The 20,095-nt window shown below is 45.6% G+C and overlaps 1 protein-coding gene across 1 annotated transcript in view; it reads left to right on the top strand.

The window, feature by feature from the left end:
* LOC144169645 (calcitonin gene-related peptide type 1 receptor-like) overlaps positions 1 to 20,095 on the top strand; it is a 260,413-nt gene that overhangs the window by 122,913 nt on the left and 117,405 nt on the right. The window contains exon 3 of the mRNA XM_077698911.1: positions 8,910 to 8,951. The gene's annotated coding sequence lies outside the window, so the exon portion shown is untranslated. The remainder of the gene's footprint in view (positions 1 to 8,909; positions 8,952 to 20,095) is intronic.

Here is a 20,095-nt window from a genome sequence, read left to right as displayed (position 1 = left end):
CCCAGCGGATCGTTAGCTAACGAGATTTTGCTGCCGAACACGACGTCAGGGTTTAAATCTCGGCAGCGGCTCCTCTTATTTTGATCGAGGAAGAAAAGAAGTTACACCCGTATGCACCTAATTCCAGTGTGAGTCAAACAACCGCTGGCGACCCCAATTATTCTGCACGCCTCAAAGCTCAGCACTGCAGTAAACGGCATTTTATCTCAGGAGGGATTTCTTAACATTACGCTGTAGAGCAGGTGGTCAACTTTTTGCACTCCAACATTTTCCCACACATGAATAGGCATGCGAGAAGTACGCAGTGGAAGTGTTCATTATCCTAGTACCTTCCACTGTACACTGTTTGGTGCGTAGAAGTGTAGCTTAAATTGATGGCAATCCGGCCGAAAGTGTCCCCTGTGTTTTCTTCTGTGCCGCTCGTACGTATTTTGAAAGACAATTTTAAAGCGAAGCTTTCTACCTCTGCCAGTGGTTCTTTCGCTGCTAGCGGGACAATGAACTCCCAAAGTGGCGGAAGTGGCGGAGAGGGCGGAGGTTTTCACTTACGAAGCATGCTGTACATGGCGCCGCGAATTTACCAGCGTCCCCCACGTGGAGGTACCTGCTCGCCGGCGGGCGCGTCGGCACTACGGCTTTGTCGCCTGCTTTAGCGACGGTTGTTTTGGGCCTGTTGTTCTGGAGCAGTTTCGCGTCCATTGCGCGTTTCCTTCGCACGGTTTCATTAACTTGTTCGGCAGCACCGCCTGAGTAACCCGGACCCGACGGAATTAAGTGGTCGTACAACAAAGATACGTTAACGATTGGTTTGTATGGCGGGAAAACAAAATGTAGAGATTACATACAGACATCTGGCCGCTAGAGAAACGCTACCTCGGATTGACTTTCAGAATGTTGACCCCCAACAACACATGGACACATGGAAAGTAATGGGACAGGGGGGGGGGGTGCTTTTGTACCTCTTGTTGTGCGCTATGGTAATGTTTGGTAGAGTTCTGACGAAATACTTTTACAACGCAAAAGCTCTAGCTAATCAGACCTTGAACAGTGGGATAGCGTGGAAGAAGGCGAGCAACCATACCGATCGGCACACATACACGTAATTATTGCAAGCAGTGTGTTATCTGTACAGTGAATTCATCGCACAGGACAAAATGTTTTGAAGAATACAGAGTTGCAGGTATAAAAATTTTCATCAGAAGCGACGGCGTCAAGCGGCCTTGCTTCGAAAATTTCCTGCACCAAAGGGTTTGTGTGACGAATATCCTACACCCTTATCCCTTCCAGTAGGGACAGAACAATTAACTCCACTACACCTCGGAATGTAGATCCGGGAGCAAATAATGTTGAACCAAAGTATCGTTTCGTGCGTCCTAAATATGGTCCTATGTACCCTAATGTTGAAGCAGCGCTGAGAACAAAAACGCTGCTTACTTTTCTTGCATAAATAGGGCTAGAAGAATTTCTGTGAACCCTCTGAACAGCTACATTTTTTGCATGTGTGCATCTCCCCTCCCCCGCCCCTCTTTTTTTCCTTTTCTGTTTCTCTCTCTCTATTTCCCCTCTCATCTCACTGTATTCATCGCCATCTGTAGTAGCAAGCCCTCCCATTAGTGGGGCTGACCTCTTCAGCTTTCATTAAAGGTTTCTCTCTCTCTCTCTCTCTCTCTCTCTCTCTCTCTCTCTCTCTCTCTCTCTCTCTCTCTCTCTCTCTCTCTCTCTCTCTCTCTCTCTCTCTCTCTCTCTCTCTCTTTCTCCCCGTCTCTCTATGTATCCTAATGAATTTCACGCCGTCATGTCATTTCCGTCACGTCCAATAAGTGTAACCGGATGGTGTAGGATTTGGTGCAGTGGATATCTCTCCCGCCAAAACAAAAAGGTGTGACTTAGATTCTAATTGTAGTGCTTTCAAGAGCTGTTCCACACACGCGTGCGCCCTGTCCCGAATGTGAAGAGGGGCTGGGTTCCAGTAGAGAAATTTTACACCCGTTATGGTTCGCAGAAAATCTTCAAAGTCACGTCGATTCGGCGCAACAAATTCAGTACGATAGTTCACCACCCGCGTTAGGATTAAGCAACGTTCGTTCATTTTCAGTTGAAATTGGTGCACGAACAAAATTAGTAACCGACAGAACGCATTCAGGCTAAGCCCTTTAAGCTAAGCTGTTGAGGTCCAAGAAAAGTAAACGCTTTAATTTAAACCCTTCAGTAACTTGAGGCAGCGCGTGGACCGATCAGATTGCTTTTCGCTAGCGACTTCCGTTGCGAGCGGAAGCCTCCAAAGCTTCAACAGCTTACGCTGCCTTTTTAAAGAAAAAAAAACAAAAACAACATGACCAGGGGTTAGCGCACACGCACACTTCCAGTTCAAATCGCGGCCTTGACCTTTTCTCGCGCTAACCGCTGCTGACGTCAACGCGACAGCGGCGATTGCCCAATCACGTTGAACAGCTTTTGGAAGCTTAACTCTGAGCCCTGCCTCGGTTTGTCTACTCGCTCCGTGACAAATTGAAATTGAAGTTCTGTACGTGCAATTAACCTCGTTAAACGAGTCCAAATGGCCTAGGAAATCAGTTCTGTTTATCCGCACTTTCGCTAGGAAAGGTACATACTATTATGTAAGTTCTTCAAGCATGAGTTCAGAAATGGTGTTCATCAAAGTAAAAGAGAATAACAAACATTGCCACTTTTCCGTGCTGTGTACTGTTTACCGGCGTTGCAAACTACACTAATATAGTTTACATGCGTTATATATCAGAGCGTGCGCATGCGTGGTTAACTTTAGCTTAACATGCATAGTCTTCTTGTGGCGCCTCAACGTTTTGTTGCTTGTAACCTTCATAAGGGCCCCTTTATTGCTCATATGAAAGATTCAAATGAGCCCCCGGTTAGTTGTTTTAGCTTTTACAGACGTTCTTTTGTTCTCGTAGATTGGAACGTTTTGGTGTTGGGAGCCGCTGATGACGAAAGGAGGAGGAATAATCTGAAGGAGGTGGGTTTAGAGGAGGAATAAACGGAAAAGACATGGCGTTGCGCTACTGAGCATGAGGACGCGGGCTCGATTCCCTGCCGCGGGGGCCGCTTTTCTGGTGGAAGCGAAAATCCAAAACGCCCGTGTGTACGAGATTTCGGCGCACGTTCAAGATCCCCATGTGGTAAAAATTAATCCGGAGCCTTCCCCTACGGCGCACCTCATCGCCTGCGCTGCGTCGGCGCGTTCAACCCTTCAATCAATCAACCAAGAGAAAGGACATGAGTTTAAAAATGCTAGAGATATTGATGTCTTCTGTTTCAATTGCTTCAAGCGTTTTCAGACTATAAGTGCTACAGCTGCCTGCTAAACCACTCCAAATCTTCCTCTTTGATGCTAGTTCAGCCTGCGTCGGCTTGATGATGAATGTTCTACGAAGGACTGTCAGCTCCATTTCCTTTCTATTGTTTTTACTCTCACGGTGTACTACAAAGACACTGCCTTCCTCGTACGCTTGTAGTAACGTCGAATAGAATATCAAATGACGACCGTTAAAGTTGTTCCCTTTGTTTGAATTTCTCCTCTTTTTTCCCTCTTGCAGGTATCGTCGCGTATTTTAAAATTTTCTCCAGGAGACAGGAGTGCAAGAAAATTTGATTAAAAATAAGATAAATATAAAACTAAAGTGGGCCTCCCCAGAGCACTCCACGGCAACCTTTGATCGTAAAACCATGACCCTATATGCACGATGGATCAAGTCTACAAGTAGCAGCCAGCGCATCTTAAACTAGCACACACTGCCCTAGGGAAGGTCGCTTTAGAATCTCCTCGTATTTGCTTTGCACCGCTCTCCGTAACCTCTTTGTTCGCCCCTTCTATCAAATTGTCCGCCGTTCTTCGCCGCGATGGACGCAGGGCAATGGCGGTCGAACGAAGTTTCGTCATTAGCGACGCAGCTTGAGATAGTGCTTACGTACCCGACATTTCGGCCGAGCTCTTGCGCTTTGCGTTCCGGCTGTGTGTTTCTCAAGGCTGTAAGAGTAAAATCAACTTTCTTGGCCCCGCTTCGTCGGCACTTTCGAAAGGCAATGGATAATTGAATTGATACAAAGCCCTTGACGTTTGTATTGGCTGTGAAAGGAAGCAAAGTCCCCGGAGAGATTGACTTGAGACACAAAAGGAGACAGTGTGTTTGATGTAGAAATACCATGAATGATTAACTGAATCAGCAGTCAACAAAGTGACAATTAACCAAATACAATGCCTTAGATCACGTTTTTTTTCTTTTATGTGAGGGGGGAGGGGTTTTATCGGTGAAACGAACATTAGTAATAATATTGGAGCAGGATAGGGGGCAAGTCCTCGCATTTGTTGATTTACTGAAACAGCGTGAAACATGAAAGCTGTGACAAGAAATGGAAGCATCAGTCTGGATCTAAACATACACTAGTACAGACACACACTAAGGGATGCCTGAACCCATGGTCGATTTTTTTTGCATCGTCTCCACCCCCCCTCCCACACACACATAGGTGCTCAAATTATTTACGCGAACTGCACCGACCCCCCCTTGTCAACAACGTCAAAATACCCACTAACAGGGGCGCGAGTTTTACTAACTGGTACGTGTTCTAACCTGCTGTGTTGATTTCCCGAACTTCGACGTTTCAAACTCAACAATTCGAGAGACGGAGTTTTTTTCTTCTCCTATAAACTAAAGCAAACGGCTGACGTTTACTCCTCTTCGGCGCAGGCATAAACGCGCCCATACGATTTTACCCTCGCACGCCGAACCCCTTTCCTGTCTGGCTTTCCTGGAAACAAGAAATACCCGCGTGGGTCAGCGGGAGGGTGACCTTGGGTATACGTATCAATGTCACGGTCAGTAATTTGGGGAAATCGTAAACGCAATGAGGCTGTTACCGCATTTACACACCTCCTTTTCTTGCGAATCTCGCGAGAAGCCGTTGCCGGCGAAACGGGTTATTTGCAAACAGGCCTAAGCACAATTATGTCTACGTCAGGAGACCTATATCGACGTGGGTTCGGAAACTGCGGTGACGGATCAGGGTTCACCCTGCGGAGGGCAGCGAAGCCGTAAAACGAACGGGCAGTACTTCCTGTCATCGCGTGTTACGCCCGAGATGTTTATATCAGGTCCCAGTTTATACCCGCTCCATTTACAGCTTGCGGAAGTCCTGTGCTTTTTCTTTTTGTTGCTTTTCGCTTAATTTGAATTGCAGCTGTAAATGACACGACAAGCCTGCTTTTATTGTAGGAAGAAAAAAATCCCTGCTTAAATGAAGGTTTATTGGCGATCGTAACTTGGGTAACAAATGTTCAGGTCTTCTTGACGCCAGCGACATTGTGGCCGCAGATTGGAGTTTTCGTAGCCGTAACGAGTAAGGGGTCACTTGGGACGTCGTGATGAAGAGCTCCTACCGAATAATTTATGCCTCCTGGTCCTCTTTACGAGGCGCAGATTTTGGCTTTTCGGTGTTAGCATCTTTGAACGCAACTGACGTGCAAGATAATTGAACAGGCACGAAGAATTGATTATCCGTCTATTTCCACCGTAAATATTTGTACGGTAAAATTTTGTGGGAGTTTGCTGTCTTTTCTTCCATTCTTCGAGCCGCGCACACGCTTCTCTGCTTTTAATTTGAGTAGTTATTTTCTTCCTTAGTGTCCTTTCAAGCGTAGATTTTCACGTTAGCGAAAGCTAACGCATGCTCCTCATAAAACGCAGGTATTGCATATTTTGCGCTAGCAAAAAAAGAGAAGTAATGATGCATCATTCTCTACGTGGTTGTCGTCCGCGAGTTCAATGGTGATACGCCTTTCATTTTGTTTCGTTTCTATAAGGACAGCAATTGGAAGAATGACCCATGCGTTGCGTATGCTGAAAGCAGTTTGAAGCTCGCAGTCACATTGATAAAGTTCATTGTCTTGTTTTTCCTGCCAAATGAACGTCGCTGCACCACGACTGGCTACTAGATGCCCTGAAGGAAACAGCGCCATTATAGTCTGAGCCGAACAAGTGGCATTATTTTACAGGTAAACAGCGTCACATACACCGGTTTTCTTGTTATCACTACTTCGACAGAAAAGCAGCTGCCGCTGCAGTCAATCGAGCTCTCCATATTCTGAGTTCAGGAACACAACGTCTTATCCATTGAGTAACAATGCTCAGGGTGAAATTAATCGCACTATACTGTGCAACAAACGTCTTGCAAGAAACTCGTCGTTGCTTATACGTTTTCTACGACCATTAATAGGTTGAAAAATTTTGCCCTTTTAAGTGGCTGTCTTTTTGTTTCTTAGAGATTGTGCGAACTTTAACTGTGAATGCTGCCCGGCCAGGTTCGTTGAAAGTTTTCGAAGCCTGTTTCTTGAAGCCTGAGTTGTGAAGACCGGCTTTGTGAAGCCTGTTGGGTGAAGTTTCGTTCGTGAAGCCCGCCGTGTTTCCCGCCAGCCTCTCTGACGTCAACCAGCGGCTGAGCCGATATTTCCAGTCATCGCAAAACTTCGACAATGATGTCAATTTACTGTTGGATCCGAAAGGATCTTGATCCCTTGAATTTAGGATGGCGTGTTGGTACCTTCAGGAGGTGGACCATATCACTTAGAAATGGAACTTTGGCACTACGTCTTTCTACCATTGCAAAAGTTTTGATGGGTTTCCGTCAGTACAACCCGTACTGCGGGGAACCAAGCTTGCAGTATAAGTGAAGGAGTGTAGGTTCTATTTGCAATAAAAAAACTCCACGAGCATTCCAAGCAAAACGTGGAACCTATCTGGCGAAATCTTTCGCAACTGTTGCCACTTAATTTCTTAAAATGTCGCCAGAAACTATAGTGGCGCGGGCGACAGCATGTGACGGAGTGATTATTTTCTTGCAGTGGATGTAGTGTTTCATTTCGCAAAAATCAAGCATTCATGAATTTTTTTATAAAAGGATACTGTAGATATCGCTCATCTATCGATTTTTTGCGTTATATTTGCGCAATGTCTTGTTCTTGTTCAACAATATTGATAAGTATCAACCTTAACACCAAACCTAAACGTTTAGATTTGCCAGTAGGTATATAAGACCATTGCGCAGATATTGTTTCACTTTGGCAGAGGGGCTGAATTGAGTCACTAATACACAGACAGGCATACAGACACGCCAAAATTTCTGCGTTTAAGTAGCCCAAGAAAGTCTATCGTCTTCACAAAAAGTAGGTCACTGACGGATGCGTACACACGCGCACGCACACGAAAGAAAAAGGCAAATTAGAGAGTTTTCTGGATGAGTGAGTGAGTGAGTGAGTGAGTGAGTGAGTGAGTGAGTGAGTGAGTGAGTGAGTGAGTGAGTGAGTGAGTGAGTGAGTGAGTGAGTGAGTGAGTGAGGGAGGGAGTGAGTGAGTGAGTGAGTCTAATTAAGTAATTATTAGTTATACAGGGTCTACATCCCTGTTTCTCTAACATTTCGAATGCCTTCATGCCGACTATCGTTTGACTCAACCACGAAGCTATGTGGTTTTCCGGCGTTTATAATAAAAGTCAAATCAAATATCCCTCGTGTAGACAAACCATTACAAATGTCATTGGAAGCTTTCAATTGCAGTGTGTACATTACTTTTTCCACGTCCTGCTTTCGCAAAATTGTTTTTATGATGCTCTACTGACTAGACCAACGCATTGCCTTAAAAAGTTCTGCCCCCTTGCCTACAACTAATGCAAGCTGCAATGCCAAAGTGAATTTTTGACAATAAATTTATACTTCATGGGAAGAGTACGTTTTTTATAATTATTGTCATATTTCCCGCTTTGATTATATGCAATAGTAGCTGCAATACACGTTTATCTCCGTAGATATCAACCAAAGGTAACTGTGGCAGGACAAAAAAATGTCGGTGTAGCCAACGCAAACATGCGAAGTAAGATAAGACCACCGCGTACGACATGAAAGTAGCGAAGCTGTACGCAACCTGCAAGACCATCCCGATGGTTCAAGTCCACGATTGCGGCCGATTTGCTTCTCCTTCGCTGCCGCAACGACCTTTACTCCATCTTTGCTGCTATAAGTGTGAGCTTCCTTCATTTCTTTGGAAGTGATAATCACGGGACATCACCCTGGACGGGCGTAGGCTATGAAGTGTCTTTCCTTTTCCAAGCAAGTGTTGCAACGATTTCGGGAGTCTTTCTCGTTCCGAGCAAGTGTTGACACGACTACGGCGAGCGCTGGATTTTTCTTTTCGGCTAATTTTGCTAATCTCACAAGTGGCTATGCTTGACTTCATAAATGTGTGTCGCGGATGCTGGGCAGTCGCCGCGAGGCGCGCCACACGAGAACTTGGCATTTTCATGGTTTTTTAAAATGCCGGGCGGTCGTTGCGAGGCACGCGTTCACGTGTGCTCGGAATTTTCTTGATAATTGTTCGCTCCGGACATGAAAACTAACGATTTTGTTTAACGTGATTTATATTTTAGGATACGAAGCCCTCCGCCGCCGCCCCCCCCCCCCCCCCCACCCTCCCTTGAATTTCATTTATAAGTAATCAGTTTATTAGAAAACAGTTACACATTTACGGCCTAGTTTAGCTCAGTAAAGAACTAATTTACGGTGTTATGAAAACACCCTAACAGCAGCGGTGTCACCGTGACATATCCAGGGGACGTTTAAGCTTTCAAAAGCCATTAGAAATTGAAGTACCTGTTCGAGGAACCGTGTGCAGCGCGAATCTCGTTCGAGGGCTCGAATACCATTCGGCTCAAATATCCTGTCGATTAGTTGGTGGGGTTCGGGTATTGGTTAGTCCGCTATAGTTTGGCCGACTATGTGTAAAACTTGGAAAATGCAATGGATATCAGCTCGTGTTTATAGTCTGTAATGCCACTAAACCTTTTGCGCGCTGTGCTATTTTTACTCATGTATATTTCTACCCGCAGGCCGGAAAAAGACTGACAGGCTCCCCTAGGTTCTGCAGGCCGGTAAGTCATCCTTACCGCATTTTGTACATAGAGTAAACCTACGTTATAAGAAAATCGCTTTGCCCGAAATCTCGCTGTATTCGATATGATTTATGGTGCCCAGTGAATTGCATTAAGATCAGATCTCCGCTTTTAAAGAAGCAATGCTTATTAAGAAACAAGTTTTCTGTCCCACGGAGTTTGTCATAAGGAGGGCTGGTAGTGTTTTATTACAGTGACGCTTAACCACTCTGGATGCATGTATGAGAGACAAATAGAACCGCCGCTTTTCCACATGTTGGAGGGATTCTTTAACTATTTGTGACATTTTTTGGAGACATACTTTTGTGGAATAATGACAAGTCATGTCTTTCGCACTGCGACTACCCATGCAGCAATTTGCGCACTGTCGTTCCATGTACATGGCACCGGTCTACCTTTTTATTGCTTCTCTTTACATTGGTGTAGCTACACACCACCGAATGAAATAAATGTGGCCTGACTCTCAGCGCACGGAACTCTTCGTCCATTTTCAACGCATGGAAAATGTGTTTTGAAGTTAAATTATTGTAATTAGCCTTATGGCTGATATGCACTATTCTAACGAATATACCGTACATTATGACTCATCTATTCATAATGAGTAACCACGAACAAATCTTTGACCCGACGAGGTGAAGTATTTTTAAATATTTGACTAATGCAAAAGGCTTTCAAGCGTTATTATCTTAATAAAAGTCAGTCATTAAACAAAACCACCAACATTTTTTTCGACAACTCCCTGCGCAAAATAAGCCCGCTGGTATTTCTTTCCAGCTTAAAGTGGGCGTGGGTCAACCTGCTACCAAATGCATAACAGCGGTGGCTTTTTTTTACGCGTTGGGTGCACTGATCGTGTTAAGGTGTATGTACAGCTTCAGAATACCTTTACAACATTCCAGTTAAAATATGAAAAATAACACCACTCCCCTGCTAATTTTTTTTATAATCACCTTGCATTGATATAGTTTCTTAAATTCACATAACAATGATGATCCTTTGGAGATAAAAAAAAACAAATTGCTGCGTAACCACGAACACCTCTTTTACCTGAAAAGAGAATGGCAATTCTAACTATTTCCCAAATGTAAAACTTGTTCGAAGGTTGTTATTTTAACAATAAGGAGTCATTAACCATACCCACCAAAACGCGGCAAAGACGACTCACTTATTAAAAAAAATAACTATTATAGCAGTAAGTATTCCACGCGTGGCCGGTGATGGCTCTCGACCACAGGATCCTTCTCGCAGCGAACATATAGAGACTTGGCGACCGCGGTGGCTGGCATTATCTCGTTAAACTTCCATTAACTGCGACGGCAGAACTTCGCAGAATTACATGTTCCCTAGAAATAATAAAAAGCGATTCGAGTTCACTCCAACTACAGCCTTCATTTGGAGCCGTAAACTTTTACTGAGGAAGTTGTCGACTGCATGGAGTGCGAAAATTGTTCTTCCAAGCGAGCAAGGAAGGCAGCAAGCAAGCGGCTGATTGAGGGCGCGCCAGCACCCGCAGGACACGAAGAAGTAGGCCACAAGCGTGCTGCAAAGAAGACAATTAGGAATTGCGCGAAAGTTGCAGGATTTTTGTTTCCCACAAAAATCTTGCTACATTTTGTAAGGGAGTTCCAAAGTATCCGACCAGTCTTCGGTGACGGAGGCATCGATATTTCTGGAGTACTGGGAATTTAAGCGTAATACAGAAAAGTGAAGTGGAAACCAGTATAGGTCAGCAAAAGGAAGGTTATGTTGTTGGTGAGAAAAAGCGGAGAATAAATCAGGGAGAAATTTTTCTAGAGTAAGTCGAGCAAGCACAGTAGTGCTATGCCGTTTTCACCCTTAGGTCGAACGACAAAAGAAAGAAATATCGGCGCGCGGCTCCTGCGCGCTTGCTGGCACGGGAGTTGGACATGGGGTAGTCTTTCTTTGTTCTTCACACCAGAGTACCATATCAAGGTATTTATTAAAGCTACTAAATGAGCCTACGTATACATTATAGCCTGCGTATGGAAACATGACCACCAGAATGGAAATCTTCCTGCTTTTTACGCGTGAGGCTAACGGTAAGAGTGCGGGAATTCAGGCATCTCATGACGTACGCGCTGATGCTAAACTTAACCCATGATCAAAAATTTCGTTCTTCGACTTACTAATATATATATATATATATATATATATATATATATATATATATATATATATATATATATATATATAGATATATATATAACTTCACTTGCAGCCCACGATAATGGTAAGATGATGATTATGGTGATGATGAAGTGTTCCCATCATTATCATCATCATAGTGTGTATAATCTGGTATTTTTGAAGTGGAAAAACTTATGGATTGTGCTTCTCATACGCCAAGCTTTTGTAAATTCAGAGCTCGGAGGCGACACCGACTTTTTTTTTTTTTTGCTTTGCCCGGTTGGGAGAGGTGAAAGGAGGCGCTGTCACATTTCCGGAGACCCTAAACAATAGAGGCAAAATAAAAAGAGTGCTTAATGATGGCTGGCCGTGCATAGTTTTTTATTACGTAATTATCTATTTTCTGTAGGCCTTGACGAAAGAGCATCTTTTATCTATAGCATTTTCGTTATTTTTTTCCCTTGTCCCATCCATTTTCATCTTTTGTTCGCCACGTCTTTCGGTAGCTGTCAATTTCGTTCTTTTTGTTTTCTTGTGAACATTCGCAAATGTGCAGGACTAGATGAGCCTAACGACTTGCGCACTCCGGACATTGTGGTAGAGCTAGAACGCACGTTGCCCGCACGGTAATCCAAATATATGCTCAAACAAAGATGCCTTGCTAACATCCCGAGCACATTTACATTTGTTAGAAGGGTGTCAGAAACACTGCAGTCACTACTGACGTGCGCGCACCCATTTCGGAAAGCCATCATCGGTCCCCAAGGGCATTTGCAAGAGGTACGCGGCAGCATTTGTTTCGGTCGTGGGATTAGCGCGCCTACGGCGCTGCCTGAAATTGCCCCTCGGGAAACGCTGAACGCAGCCTCGTCAGCTTATGGGTTGTGCGGTTTTCCGACAGTCCACTAATTGCGTAGTTTCCGCTCTAACGTGTACATCCGCTCATTACTTCGCGACCGCTTCCTCTTCACGCTAAATTCCGTCGTTACGTGTTTTCTCAACGCGGTGTAAATTCTGTGCATTCAAACCTGCGGGTCATGTGCTCACGTCTCTCGAACACGCATCAACTCGTTAAAGGTGTCTAATGGATGCTTGTGATACCTAGATGAGGCATTTCGTTGCCCCTGGCTGCAGACAGCGTATGATTATCTTCTTATCCGGTGATTACCAAGGCGTATTTTGTTATCCGTATTGACATCGGCTAACTATCTTCATTTCGTTCCCTGGTATGCGTATTTAGCCTAACGTAGGGAGTGGTATGGGCGAATTATTGGCCCTTCTTTTGTTAGATGAACCACTATTGAAAGTGACATTTCAGGGCCCGCTTTCTTCTTTTCGTGTGCTTTTAACCTGGGGCGAATGATTACTTCTGTGTGCCTCTGTTGTGTTGCTCATCTACGCTGAACAAAGTCGTTGACCTATACCATCGCGTTCAGCGTAGAAAAAAAATTCATGCGGCCTTGTTCATGTTTCGGCAAGTCGGTCACCTCATAACCTTTGGGGCGGCTCCTGAATGTCCCTCCACTCTACCATGTACGAACCACCTGGCGTGAAACTGTGAAACCGATCAGACGCGAACGATGCAAGCGCCAATAAATCAGCTAGTATTGTTCAACGGCACAAATCGACTACTCTGTAAGGCTCTACTTTTGATATTCCATGCACATATTCCAGGCAAGGAGGAGGAGTCGGAGAATTTTAGGGGACGGAATGCTGGGAAGGGAAAACGTGGGAGGGAAGGACGGTTTGCGAAGGAGAGGAGGACTGCGGAACGAGAACGTGACAATAAAAAATATAGTGCCCTTCCATTCTGTGAAGACGGGTGACCTGCGAATATGTGCGCAGTGCACGGTGTGCACGAAGCAAAGCACGTTGGTTTCTAATTTGCGATTGAGCATAGTTCTTCCTAACCAATTAGCTGAATGAAACGTGGCAAGACTCTAGCTTTATTCTAGCGGGCAAACCAGGAGCTGTCTGTTTCCCCCCGCATCGTAGGCATCTTACTCTCCGGACAAACAAGGAGCTGTCTGTTTCCCTTACTCTCGTAGGCATCTTAACCCCATCCGCTCGACCACTGAGGACACCAGACAGGTCGCATTTGGCCATGAGATGTCCACGTTTAAACCTCCCGCCAGCACAACGGACATGTCATCAGTGAGGGCATGAAACCTATAGCTGCGTGTTCACGCCCCCTTCCCCGTTCCATCCACTCCCAACCAGTGCACGCTTAAACCGGCAACTGGTTATGTGCGCGTGCTCACGTGCGCGACGAGAAAGCCCTTCAAGCTGAACTAGAAATATTGGCTCACGTCGGAGTTCCATGCAAGCGGGCAAGTCGCTGTTGTTCAGGGAGGAATTCGCAGCTGCTGGACGAGCCCGAACTTGCGGAGAGAAAGGCGGCGGCAGCGGCTTTCTGTTGTTTTCGCGCCAATTCGCGCTTCTGTTCCGACTGGCGCTCCTTCAATTCCCGCTCCTCTTCCTCTGATCGAAAGGCATAGGTCCGTCTGATTGCGAGTTAAAACCTGTAAGGACCCAAACTTTATTCTAGCGGACATACATGGGGCTAACCAACCCAAACCGCGCGAGCACAGAGGACAGCTGACAGGTCGCACTGAGCCGTGAGACTTCCACGTTTAAATCTCCCACCAGCACAACGAGCATGTCATCAGTAGCGGCATGAAGCCTACCTGTGCGTGCACGCCCCCGTCCTTCCACCGCCAAGCCATGCATGCATAAAAAGACGAGTGGTGATGGTAGCGTGCTTAGGCGTAAATGCACTGGCGAAAATATCGCACGGAAATCCTTTCAAGCTAAAGAATTACGGGCTCACATCATCGTTCCAAGCGGGCAAGGTGCTCTTCATCCGGGAGGGATTCGCAGCTACTCGACGAGGTGGAATTTGAGGCCACAACAGTGGCGGCTGCATGTTCAGTGGCAGTGGCTTTCAGTCGTTTTTACGCCCATTCGCGCTTCTGTTGATTCGCCGTAATAAACCTAACTGCGCCGCAGGCATTATCAGCCCATTGCGCAATTCTGGTGGCGAGGATAATAACATTCATGAAAGAAGGTCGGCGGAGGCGAGGAGGAGCGCCACAGCACCGCCGAGTAAAGCGGCTTCACCGGAACGAAAACTGGGGGAGAGGGAGTTGGACATCAACTGCTTCTCAGTAAAAAAAGTAGAGAGGGATTGGAGAGGAGTGGAGAAGTGAGGGGAAGAGAGGAGTACATGAAATGTAAATGTATGATTACGTCAGGCGTAAAGGCATACTATACTGCCTTTTTATGTAGTATATGCAGTATGAGAGAGGGACAGAGAGAGAAAAATTGGAGAAGGGCAGGAAGAGGAAGAGAGTGAGGTGTATGTGGGGGAGAAAGAACGCGGCGTCACGTTGTACGTTCGGCCGAAACGCATCCGCATTTCGACGTCATTTTTTCCTTCTTCGCCTTAATGTCCCACAAAATGGTGTCTAATGAAACCACTCAGGAGCTGACCGCTGCTGGAAAAAGGGTCGATTTTCGCCCCTTTATGTGGAATATAAAATTACAAAAAAGTGTACTTAGCTTTTAATTTTTCGTTAATTGGGCGCTACTGTATCAACCTTTTTAGAACAACTTCACAAGTACAATATTTTGAATGCAGCAAGCTTTTACCTTGACTGAAGAACCACAGAAAGGCGCCTTTGTTCGACACTACTAACATCACAAAAAACTAGGTAAAAATCCCCACTTCTTTTAATCAATATTGCGGCCCGTAGAGTTTTACCTGATGGTTTTGTTTCACCTGCATGGAACCTGGTAGAACCACGTTTTAAAATTTGTACTGATGACAAATTCAGGGGTTTACTCTCGATGAGTATTGTAGAACACTCAAGAACTAGCGACCACTCGATCATAAAAGCAATGCACTGTTCTTAAATGCTCGATGTTACAAAAACCGAAAAGGTCTGGCTCACTTCAAGACAGACAAAACTTCTGGAATAAACGGTGTATTAAGTGATCTGAATCTGAACGATTACTGGATGAAGAGACGAAATAAAGAATTTCGGAAGCAAAGAATCGACTCGAGCAGCGCGAGGCAGGAGCGGCTGGAGGTCGATGGGAGAGGCCTTCGTCCTGCAGTTGGCCTAGTCAACTGCGGTTGTTGTTGTCGATTATGATGACGACGACGACGACGACGACGACGACGATGATGATGATGATGATGATGATGATGATGATGATGATGTTATCTTGCATAAGTGGTCACTTTGGATTAGCTTTTCGGGGAAGGTCTCTGCTACCGCACCATAGCGCGTTGAACGTGCCACTGTGACGGGTTGTCATATTATACCTCTAGAAAGCGGCGCTGTGACCTCTATTCTCAGGTAAGGAAGAGAAATAATGTCAGGGAGGAGTAAAGTGAGTTTGTCACTGCCTTTCGTAGTAGGCACATTCAAGCGGTATTCTGCAATGATATGATTTGCAGCTTTCTGATCAGAAAATGGGCAGAATGTTCTTCAAGAGAAGCATATGTGACTAGGGTTCCGTGAATTTGTCTTTTGGGTGACTGAAAATGCTTTTCTTCCAAGCCAACTTTATCTTGAGTGCTTAGCAGAAAGCTATTGAAGCTCTTGTTTTATCTAAACTTTCCCCGTAACATTTGTATGACAAGTGTCCGCTAAGCCGACTATATCATCACATGGTGTTTAATTTACTTGCCAATATTAATTAGTTCGGAATGGACGGGTTCGAACCTGGGTTCGAAAGTCTGTCGCCCGATCTTCGTTGGTCATCCACCTTCACAATGTTCAACGGCTCATGATTTTTCTTTTGTTATTTTGTCGCCCGATACCCAGTGCTTACAAAGCTAAGGATAATCTCGGACTCTGATTCCGCTTCTTTCCTTTTACGCTCAGGCATATAGCACAACTGTAAACCCTACAGCGCACTCACGCATGCGGGCACGCACGCACACAGCCAAGCGCGAACGATCGCTAACATCATCGTCTCTACTGGCGCCTTCGAACTTTATACGCACCCCATGCGACACGCACGTTGAAAGGAGACAGTAAAGGCCCTTAATGTACGAAGGCTTGATATTGTTTCGAATGAAATATACAGGGCACTGGCCTGTCCTCCACCGGACTCGTATTTTCCAAAAGAGTGAACAGGCTATCGAACGTGCGAGAAGCCTCTGACACTGTCATAATATACTGCCAATAACCAACGCTGGCGTGAGGGGTACCCCTCGAAAAAGTGCTCGGCGCGACTCGTAAAAATTTTGCGGAGACACTTCGTAAACTTTATATCGATTCTGACGCGCCGCGCGTTTCAATACGATCAGGGGCAACGACACAGGCAAGGCTATAAGGCCGAGCCGCTTCTGTAGGCACAACATGCTGCATCCGAGACCCTTACACATAACAGTAAAGTGCGTTGGCATTGCTGCTCCCGTGTATTTGTGTTTACCCTTTCGGCACTCGGCTTACTGGCGACGTTTCAATACTCCAGCCACCCATAAGCGCCTGCGGGAGTAGTCGCAGCTCTGCGCCGAGAGAGCCTTTGTTATTGGAACAAGCACGTGTCCATATTTATATATAGCTCTGTTTTGCTTTGAGTTTACGCCGTCGTCGGCTCTCGTATTTTGCAGCAGGGATATAAGTTTACGGGTATAAAACGTGACTCTGTTTAATACCCCCACGCTTGGTTCGGTGCGTATGGCGCAGTAAGCAGTCGAGATTGGAGCTAAGGTCAGTGTTTTATAGAACACGCGCCATTCTAGTGCCGAGGCAAGCACATGTTTATGTTTCACCGTGTTGGCATCGGGTTTCCCGGAATGCGACACCTCATCCTTACGACTTAAATTTGTTTCTTTTACATTAGTCATGGAATCGTTTCACGCGAACTTTCAAATGTCAACAGTTTTCTGAGTCAGTTGAGGCGCGAAAAAGGGACTAGGGCTCAGCTGTTTCGTGTATTTACGAAGGATGCCGCAAACAAGTAAATCAGGCATAGAGTGCTTTACAGCGTATGAATTACGAAGGGCTGCTGGGTGACGCGATTTTAAAATAAGATCCGAATCCGACTGCGCTGCGAAAGCAACACGGCCGCTCGTCGAATGAAAATGAAACACAAATGGGGGAGGAGAATTTTTTTGCGCCTTCGGATTTGCTACAGTGTCTACAGATTTTTTGCTTAATATACGTCGGGTATTCTACACAGCTATTATAAAAATTTTGAACCTCGTGTTCCGTTGAGATGGATCTATAATAAACCAAAACGCGACAACTACCTAGCACATCCGTTATTAAAAGGGCCTTTTAGGTCATTAGTTCAAAAACCTGGTTTGGCCGAGTGATGACCCACATAATGGCGGATGGAGGGCACCTAAATCGGCCAAAGGTCAAACAATTTGACGTTTGAAGCCAGATTTCTCAGGGAAGTTCCTGCAAACAACGCAAAGTAATTGAGTTGAAAAAAAAATTGTGTCTTGATTAGGACCTAACCCACGATCTCCAAAATTTGAGACTAGATTGTATTCCCCAACATTAAGAAGGCTCTTTTAAAGTTGTGACGCAATAGCGTTATTAGGCTCATTTTTCGATTTTTCCGAGACTGCGAGCCGTCCGCTATCAGGCGTGCTCACCAAGCGTCCGCGGAAGTATGTCATCGGTGCAAACAGGAAATTGCATCTGAGACAGCCAGATGCGAGGGCTCGACGGAATCAGGAGCATGGAGCAGCGTCAGTTGATTGTGCAAAGGACGACAATGATATTACGACAGCGACGAAAGGAAGGATGCACGACTTCACAAGACTCCACAACTGCCCAGTGAAGTTCGTTCGAAGCACCATAGATAGTCGCAAGGTCGGTAGACACGATCGCCAGCCATGCCCGCAACTTAAGCCATCAACGAAACGCCTGTACGCTTCCCCGTGGAAGGCTACTTCATAAACTCTATCCCACCCCCCACCCTCCTCACTCCCTATCCCAGAGCAGTGGGAAATCCTGCTGATCAGCCGGAGCCTTGAAGACCAGAATAACCTGGTCCCCAGGGCACGTCTGGCAGCTATAGCGCAAGGATTCGTGGACTAGAGAGTCCTTCTCCGCACCGGCGAGCGGCCATAACACCTTCCGCTCCGCACAAGAAAAGTTTTCATCATCATCATCTACTATCAAAATTGACGCCGGGCCAACATTGTGTCACCTAGCTAAGAAAGAGGGCAAAAGATTCAATCAGGTATGTCAAAAACAAAAGAAAGCATGCGTTATAATCGGAAAAAATAGAGTCTCAATAAGAAACAAAACAGAGAATATATCGTCTAATTACACCAATTTTAAAATGATTCTTCGAATTTGTCGCGGCCTTGTCACTGCCGTGAGCTCTGTCCTGCAAGCTATGAATGGTGCCACGAAAAACCCCAAAAATAGGTCGGCTTATGATACCAGACAAAAGTCACGTAAGAATCCTCGGCTTCGGCCGGCAGAGGAGCGGCTGGGATGACCTCACAACTGCCGAAACACGAGAAACCCTCAAACATTTTGCCCACAATGCAAAATGCCTACCCAGGGGAAGAGTAGGGATGAATGAAAGAAGAAAAGACAAAACTAATGCAGGCAGTGATCGTACGACCTTGCGTACTACAAACGTGCCCACACTGGGTAAAACTGAATAAACACCATCATCAGGACAGCATATAAGGCAGCCCTCGACCTTCTAATCTCCCCAATCACCCCAAAGGTTCTTACATTCTGCTGATAATAATTTTGAAGAAATCAGAGAGGCCATTCTCCCAGCACAAAAGGAGCTCATGGGAAAAGTAAAATTGGGACCGACCCTTCCATGGAATATAGGCTCACCTAGAGAGAAGAAAACGGCTGGACGCCATAATGGATATGTCACCGATCCAACGACTCTCCATAAAGGTTCTCCCCCACCGAGAAACATAGATCCAAACCTATACAATGATAGGTGACAACACAAGTTCACATCAATTAGGGTAAAGCTACAAAATTATTACAGGAGAGTATACGCCTACGACGGGAAGTTTGAAAATACAACGTCAGCAATTGTCGTGGTTCACTACCGTGACAATCGCTTTGACTTCATCACCTTCCTACACATAGGAACGGAAAAAACTGAAATAGGAGCCATCCTCTTAGCGATCCGCCTAGTGGAGCTGTCGAATAAGTGCTGAAACACCGTTATACATGCTCAGAAGGCCACAGGAAGAGTACTTAAACGCATGAGAAAGGTTTTTTTCTATCCGCCGTAATGAGAGTGTACATCACATTAACACCCGGCACAAAGGTCAGGAAGGAAACGAAACAGCCGATCAAGATCGCCGCAAACTGGCATACCGTGCTCTCTGTTGACGCCGCCTATTACACCCCCTCCGTGAAAATATGGAGAACGTCTTGTCATTCTACGACTGCGAAAACAATTCTTCCCCGTGCCACACGGGGATCTAAACGCCGTACAGTCGCAAACTCTTCCAGTATGCAAAACAACACATATATCCATGAATCTGTGTGGGCGAAGACGTTTGTTAGGAAATGTCCGACATCAGTTTAAAGCTGTGCTAAATACGGGGAAGCACTAACTCTGTTCTACGCCCACACAAGCGTAGATGGCCTCTGCTTTTCCTTTGCCGCTTTGATTAGAAACTGTCGCGGCTACGGTAGCTCTCGTCACTAAAATTCAGTTCTCGGAAAGAATAGATGGTAAATGCACCAACTTCCATATCCAAAAATATGCACAAGGGTGAACAACTCAAACATTACATAATCAAGTTATATTGCCACATGGGAGGCTTCCCTGATCAGCTTGCCACGCGAAGATCAGCGTGAGCTCAATCTGGGACCCTGTATTTTGGGGTTCCACCCTTCGGGTCTACCATTACTCCATTTCAAGTTCGGAGCTGTTTAGGGGCCCGAATTTTCTTCGTAGCTCGTCCGCGGTCGCGGTGTTACGCGGCGTCAGGCAGCCAGAGTCAC

This window comes from Haemaphysalis longicornis, unplaced genomic scaffold (assembly GCF_048455015.1).
Source record: "Haemaphysalis longicornis isolate Haplotype H1 unplaced genomic scaffold, Haemaphysalis longicornis Haplotype H1 scaffold_2, whole genome shotgun sequence".
In the NCBI taxonomy this organism is placed as follows: Eukaryota; Metazoa; Arthropoda; class Arachnida; order Ixodida; family Ixodidae; genus Haemaphysalis; species Haemaphysalis longicornis.
The sequence above is the reverse complement of the archived record's forward strand: the minus strand, read 5'-3'. Positions and strand labels throughout refer to the sequence as shown.